This window comes from Otolemur garnettii, unplaced genomic scaffold (genome assembly GCF_000181295.1).
Source record: "Otolemur garnettii isolate 467f Iridium unplaced genomic scaffold, OtoGar3 scaffold00166, whole genome shotgun sequence".
In the NCBI taxonomy this organism is placed as follows: Eukaryota; Metazoa; Chordata; class Mammalia; order Primates; family Galagidae; genus Otolemur; species Otolemur garnettii.
In genome coordinates this window covers 1,740,403-1,748,718 of record NW_003852561.1, presented here as the reverse complement: position 1 = coordinate 1,748,718, position 8,316 = coordinate 1,740,403, and positions in this window count along the sequence as shown.

The following is an 8,316-nucleotide window of genomic DNA, read 5'->3' as shown; positions in this document are numbered from 1 at the left end:
AGCCTTCCAGGAAGCAGCCATTACAGGAATCTTTTTAAAAATAGTTTTGTTTCCCTCCCTTCTCCCCCTCGGCGCTCTCCTTTGCCCCGTGGTCTCAGATCCCATCTGTACACTGACATCTCCTCTTGAAGAGCCTCTAGCTTTGACCGTTTTCTTGTGCTTCAGACTCATGTAGCCAAATGCCTAATCAACGTCTTAGGGATCCTTCCTTCTTGGCAACAGTTTACTCTTTCCTTACCCCTCTGGGTTACTAGCTGCATCCAGTTGCTGAGGCTAAACACCTAGGAATCATCATTTTTTGTTCTCTTTTCCTGACCACACGTCCAATCCCTTTGTGAGTCCTGGCGTTGTCTATTCAACACACATTTCCAATGTGCTGCCTTTTGTCTGATTTGAAGCCACCGTCTTCTCTCCAGTTAACTGTGGTAATAGGCTCTAATTTTCCTTGATTCTGTTCTTGCCCCTCCGTCCGCCTTTCACAGTAGGCAGAGTGCTCTTTACAGAACAAAAATCAAGATCATATCATCTCCCAGTGTTAGACCTCCTATAGTCTTCTCCTGACTTGGAATAACATCTGAACTCCTTCATGTGGTCCAAGGCCCCACCTGGTCTCACTCTTTCTCATTTTCTGATATCATTTCATGCCTTTTCCACCACTGCCCTGAAATTGCCAGGTTTCTGCTCTGGCAAAACTCTTGTATTTCCCAGGCATTGCTCCCCTGTCTGGAATGCTCGTCCCCATCTTTGCCTGACTGCCTCTGCTTTGCAGGTAAGATTGCACCTCAAATGTCACCTGTCCTGAATCCCTTCTATAGTCACTCTCAATCAAATTATCCTCTATTATTACCTCTCTAGCATGAATCACTACTTGCCATTCTAAAAATTTTTTTTGATCGTTTTGTTCACAGCTGTGTCACCTGTGCCTGGAACAATGCCTGGCGTGTAAGAGATGGCCAGTAAATACCTGTTGAATGATCGAGTCCAGAATTCTTGTCTAGACCGAGGAAGGTTCCAACTTGCACCCGTTTATGCTCATTTCTCTGCCTTTGTCTTCAGCATAGTCAGGAACTCCACCTTCACATCCTGCTGACTTCCAGCTGTTTATCTACTGGTGTCTTTGGAGCTGGTGTTCCCAGGCCTGCTTCACCTGGCCTTGTCTTTGCACAGCCAGGGGAACTATGATGTCTCACCCCTGAGTCAACAAAGCTGAATCACAACAGCTTCGCCCGCCAGTTTGTCGTTTGAATCAACAACTTTCATCCATGCTCCAAGCTCCACCTGCTTGAATCGCTGGGTCTCACGTATGACTTGAATTTGGTTTGTCAAGGTCTCCCTCTCTCTCTGATGCTGGCCTAATGCACCAGGGCTTCCTTCAGATGCTCTAGGGCTAGTTGCTACCCCACGTTCTGGAGAAACAGGGCATTCAGAGGAAGCAGTGTGAAGTTCAACTCCAACAGAGGCAAAAGAAGGCAGGTTAACTTTTCAACTCAAGTGCAATTTCCACTGCAGTCACATTCAGCAGCTATCCACCACCACTTCCCCAAGGCGTTAGTGAATCAGGATGTGTGTGGGTTTCTCTGGATCCTTCCTGGGACAGAGCAACCACACGGCTAAATATATAACAGCCCACCCAGCTGCAAAAACTGGTTGGGATGCAAACCAAGGAAAGCAAAATTTACAAGATCCTCCGCTTGAGATACAATGTAGCTGAACCAATATGGAAAAGGAAGTATAATGGAAGCCTTAGAATTAAAAGAAAATTCCACTTTCATGGCTTAGATATTGGCTAAGATAGGAAGTGTGAGTACATGAGTATAAATAATTTGCATATATCTAGACTCCAATTACAGGTTTATAGATGACATATGGCATATATAGGTGATATTTATATTTTAATTTAATGAAAAGTTATAAAATGAGTAAGATGTGTTCAAGACCCTAGAATAACTCCTTTGGTTAGGAGGATGATTAATCCAGGAGCTCATCCAGATATATATGTACAAACGGTATCTGAACGAACATAGTGTTAGTCCTGCAACGTTTCAATCTGCCAAGCTAATATGTATGCACATGTTTTTCTTTTGAAAGGCATATTATTCTGTGCCAAATAAATCAAAATGCAGTCTTACTGAGTAATTTACATCTGACAGATAAATAAAATTGGATCCTACGCACGCACACACACACAGACAGATGTATTACCTATTAAAATCCAGCTTGGGAACAGAACTAACTCAGTTATGCAATGCTAAATGTAAAAATAGATATTTATATAGCAGTAAGGTAAAATAAAATTTATTTAAAAAAGAATTATATTCCATAATTCATAGTTTAACAGTTCTGCTATTGATGGACATTTAGGAATAATATATGATTATAAACAAGTTTATATTTGTACCCATGTGGAACTGTTTATATAGAACTCAATTCTTAGTGAAATTGCTATTTTAAAGGGATTGCACATTTTGATTAATAGATATTGTGAGATTTAAGCTCCAATTAACACTGCATGACAATCTTCATACCCTTATGCTCTCCTGCTGCTGAACTAAGTTTTTGCTCATTTGATGAGTGAACACAATTTCCTATGATTTTATTTTTTACAGTTTTATTGAAATATAATGGACATATGTTTAACTTGGCTTGTAACATGGTTACAACTGTGTGTGCATATGTGAGAGAGAGAAACCATCACCACACCAAGGTAAACGTTATCATAACCTCTCAGGGTACTTGTGTTGGCTTTTCTAATTCTTTACCACCTCTCAACCCCTCCTTTCACTGTCCCCAGGCAACCACAGATCCTTTTTCTATCACTATTCTGTTTTCTGGTCTTTTCTGTAAATGAAATCCAACAATGTTTTCTTTTTAGTCTGGCTTCTTCCTTTCAGTATAACGTTGTGTGTATTAGCTTATGTTTTTTCTTTGCAAAGTAGCATCCCATTATATGGATATACTGCAATTTATTTCCCATTCACCTATCCATGGATATCTGGGTTGTTTTCAATCTCTTGGCTATTAGAATTATGTGTGCACACACTAATTTTTCTCTCGGGTACCTAGGAGTGGAGGGGCTGGGTCGTATGGTAGATTTATATTGACTTTTGAAGAACCTGTCGGTTTCCCACAGTCAGAGTTCCAGTTGCTCCATGTCCTTTCTGACACTCACCCTTCACATGTGAGCGACTCTTGTGGATGTGTAGTGGTATCTCCCTGTCACTTAAATTTGCATTTCTCTAATGACTAATGATGCTGAACATCTTTTCAGATGCTTATTTGCCATCCACATCTCTTCTTTGGCCATGTATCTGTTAAAATATTTTTATCTGTTTAAATCGTTTGTGCATTGTTTTATTCCTTTGTCTTCTTATTACTGAGTAGTCATAATCCTTTATATATTCTAGGTGCGAGGTCTCTTTTGGATCTGTATTCTGTAATCATTTCTTTTAATTTGTAGCTTGTCTCCTTTTTTCCCTAATTGTCTTTTGAAGAGCAAATGTTCTTTTTTTGTAGTTTTTGGCTGGGGCTGGGTTTGAACCCACCACCTCTGGTATATGGGGCCAGTGCCCTACTCCTTTGAGCCACAGGCACCACCCACAAATGTTCTTATTTTTGATAGACTTCACTTTATTGATTTTTTTTCTTTTATAGGTTGAGATTCTGTATTATGTTTAAGAAATCTTTGCCTGGTTCAGGGTTATTTGCATAGCTCAAGGAGGCTATGATCTAAGGCAGGCGTCCTTAAACTACAGCCCATGGGTCACATGTGGCTTGCCAGGTGTTTTTGCCACCACTGCCTGTCCTGCTTAGCAGCTGACTTGTCCCAGGGACCACAGTCCAGCCCTCCAACGGTCTGAGGGACAGTGAACTGACCCCCTGTTTAAAAAGTTTGAGGACCCCTGATCTAAGAGATTCAGAAGCTGCTGGAGCTGGGAAGGTCAGGAAAGTGGATTCACCCCTTGTATTTCCAGAAAGGAAAGCAACCCTATCCACATCTTAATTTTATACTAGTGAGACCCGTGTCAGGCTTCTAACCTATAGGACTTTAAGGTAATAAGTTTATGTTGTTATAAGCCACAAAACTAATATAGTTTTTCTAACTTAAGTTTCTGATTTTCTTTATCAGTGTATAGAAATAAAATTGATTTTTGTGTATTGACCATATATCCTTTTATCATGCTAAACTTGTTAGTTCTGGTAGATGTTTTTTCTAAATTTCTTTCCAACATGGCTGAGTTTTGCTGCTTTTTCTTTATTTGTTGTATTGTCCAGAATCTCCGGTGTGAGAGTCTCAAGAGTGAGCATCTTGGTCTTGTTTCTGATCTTTGAGGACAGCATTCAGTCTCCTGCCATTAAATCTGATCTTAGCTACAGGTTCTTCACAGACGCCTTTTATCAATTTGAAAAATCCTCTTTCATTTTCAGTTTCCGAAAGTTTTAAATTAAGAATAGATGTTGTGGCTTGGTGCCGTAGCACAGTGGTTACAGTGCCGGCCATATGCACTGAGGCTGGCGGGTTTGAAACCGGCCTGGGCCATCTAAACAATGACAATAGCAACAACTACGATGAAAAGATAGCTGGGCGTTGTCATGGGCACTTGTAGTCCCAGCTACTCGGAGGCTGGGGCCACAGAATCACTTGAGCCCAAGAGCTTGAGGTTGCTGTGAGCTATGATGCTACAGCACTCTACCCAGAGTAGGGTGACAGAGTGGGACATTGTATCCAAAAAAAAAAGATATCTTTCAATGTTAGAACTTACGTTAATTTTCTGGGGATAGAGACATTATCATGATAAGATATGTCAGAGTCCACTGAGAGTTTATAAGATGTGCAGATGAACGCCCAAGGAAATGATGAGCAAAAAACGTGAAAACTTTGTTACCAGAGTACCCAGTTGTATTGTTTAGCTAGGTCATGCGGTGGCAACAAAGGACCCCAACATCTCAGGATCCCCAGAGTAGCTCATGCCCTGTGTCTGCTGCTGCTCTGCCACACGCCTTCTTCACTCAGCGACCCAGGCTGAGAGCACGGCTGGTCACTGTGGTACACCTGGCTCCTAACTTCTGCCTGGAAGTGACAGGTATCACTTCACACTTCTCATCAGCCAAAGCGGCTCACCTGGGTGGGTCTGAATTCAACAGGGCCGAGTAAGTATCATCATCCCCCAGAAAGGGGCAGTGAATACTGAGGAACAACACGGTCTCCAGTCACCCCTCTGCCGTCTGTTCTCTCTGCCTTAACACTGTGTCTTTGAGAATCTTGGGACTTTACAATGTTCCTGGAGAACAAGGAACACGGCATAGGAATAAAGAGTATGTTCTAAAAGGAGCTTGGATCACAGGGAAAATTCAAATTCAAGATGAAAATCTGAGGGAGGACTTTTAATTCATTCAGCCATATATCAAATGGGGCAGTTGGTAGGAATGGTGGGAACAAATCATTGAATTTTATTTTTCTGTGCAGATGATATTATCAAATGCTTGTCACGACTAGGCTCTTACAGTGACTTTTTTAAGAGAAGAAAAATGAAAAGATTTTGATCTAATGTCATCTTTATTTCAGAAAAAAGATAAGAACATTAATTGTTAAGACTGACAAAGAATTAATTTCTAGTTGCATTGAGAGGAAAAAAATTAACAGACTAACAAAATTACAACCTTAACATGACTGAACTCATTACTCCTGAAATGTGGTGCAGATACTTTGTGTTGGTTTTTTTAGTTTGTTTATAGAACCGGAAATGACTTTAGCATGTTGATATTTTATCAAATTAAAATTAATAGCATTATGTTTTGAGAAGCAAAATGTAAGTGCCATCATATATGTTAGAGTGAACAAGTGCTCATTTTTAAAAATAAAAGCAATACATACTTATCAAAATTTCAAGCAATATGAAAAATAGAAATATCTCATAGAGCCTTTGGTGAACAGTACTTTAGTTAAACCTATGTGCATATATAGAGATTGACAGATGAATTGGTAGGCATAAGAATAAATTGATACACATAGATACAGAAATAATTTTATAAGAACCGGATCACCCTCTACCAGCTGTTAAAATTCATTTAATTTTATTCTAATTTACTAGAATTTGAAATGCAAGAGTTTTGAATTTCTGGTAAGTTTTTCTCCTCAAGAGATATTACCTCTTTAAAGAACCTAAGCTTAAAGAAAGATTTTGAAAATCATTAAGACATTAGCAAAATTACTTTTTTTTTTTTTTGTAGAGACAGAGTCTCACTTACTGAGGTCAAGGGTGTCACACTACTCACAGCAACCTCCAACTCCTGGGCTTAGGTAATTCTCTTGCCTTAGCCTCCAGCCTGTAGCTGAGACTACAGGTGCCTGCCACAATGTCCGGCTGTTTGTTTATTGCAGTTTGGCCTGGGCTGGGTTTGAATCCTCCACCCTCGGTATATGTGGTCTGTGCCCTACCCACTGAGTCACAGGCGCTGCCCCAACTTTTTTGTTTTTTTTTTTAAAGAGACAGAGTCTTACTTTATTGTCCTCGATAGAGTGCTGTGGCATCACAGCTCACAGCAACCTCCAACTCCTGGGCTTAGGTGATTCTCTTGCTTCTGCCTCCCGAGTAGCTGGGACGACAGGTGCCCACCAGAACACCTGGCTATTTTTTTGTTGCAGTTTGGCAGGGGCTGGGTTTGAATCCATCCACTCTCGATATATGGGGCCATAGCCCTATCCACTGAGCCACAGGTGCCACCCCCGCAAAATTACCTTTTAAAGTGGAAACATTTCCATTTTTGACACTACTGACTGATTTCCTGCTGTGAAGGATAAAGCCTTTAATATCGTACCTTTCCATTCTACCTCTCTTTCCTTCACTTCTTTTTTTGGGTCCTGACTTTAATTTTAATATAATTTCAGACTTACTCCAATGTTGAAAGAATAGTGAAAGACATTTCCGTATCTTTACCCAAATCCACCAGTTTTCAATATTTTCTCTCATTTTTATTATTCTCTCTGTTGGTCAGAAATGCATATCCTTTTCTCTGAACCGTATTTGATACATAGTTAAGTATGTATTTCCAAAAACCAGGGACATAATCTGAAGTAATCACAGTACAGTTTTCAAAACCAGGAAACTTAATGTTGATATGATACGTTAGTCTACAGTTCATATTCAAGTTTTGTCACTTGTCATGATATGTTATGTATTGATAGCTTTTCCTAGTGCAGGAGCCAGTCTAGATCATGCATTGCTTAGCCAGTTGTGACTTTTTGGTCTCCTTTAATCTGAAGCAATTCTTCAGCATTTCAATTTTCTTTTCTTTTTTGTTTTTATTTCAGGTTAATGTGAGGGTACAAACAACCATGTCACAATATTTGAATTTGTTAGGTAGAGTCTCTCTTGTAGTTGTGTCCCACACCCCAAAGCTGTGCCATACACCCCTACATTGTGCCCATTAAGTGAAAGCACCCCAAACTTCCCCTCTCCCCCCTCTCTCATTCCTCCTCCCCCCATTTGAATTGAAATGAGTTTTTCTCCTATGGATATGAATTAGATCATCTACTGGCTTCATATTAGTATTGAGTGTATTAGATAATTGCTTTTCCATTCTTGTGATACTTTACTGAGAAGAATGTGTTTCAACTCCATCCAGGTTAATATAAAAGGCATAAAGTCACCATCTTTTTTTGGCTGAATAGTATTCCATGGTATACATATGCCACAGCTTGTTAATCCATTCCTGGGTTGATGGGCATTTAGGTTGTTCCCACATCTTGGCGATTGTAAATTGAGCTGTGGTAAACAATCCAGTGCAAATGTCTTTATGATAAAAGGATTTTTTTCCTTTGGGGTAGATGCCTAGTTGTGGAATTACGAGGTCAAAGGGGGATCTAATTTGAGTTCTTTGAGGTTTCTCCATACTTCTTTCCAAAGAGGCTGATTGATTTGAGTCACATCAGCAATGTAAGAGTGTTTCCTTCTCTTCTTCACAATAGTGCCAGCACCTGCAGCTTTGGGACTTGGTGATATGGGCTCTTCTCATGGGGGTGAGGATATCTCAGGGTAGTTTTGATTTGCATTTCTCTGATGATTAGGGACAATGAGCATTTTTCATATGTTTGTTAGCCATTAGTCTGTCTTCCTCAGAGAAGGTTCTGTTCATATCTCTTGCCCAGAGGTAGATGGGATTGTTAGCATTTTCTGCTGATTGATTTGAGTTTTCTATCCATCGCAGTTATCACACCTCTGTCAGAGTTGTAATGTGCAAATATCTTCTCCCCTTCTGAAGATCAATTTTCTTGATTTTTTATATTTTGAGGATTAGAAGCTGGCTTTCTTATAGACT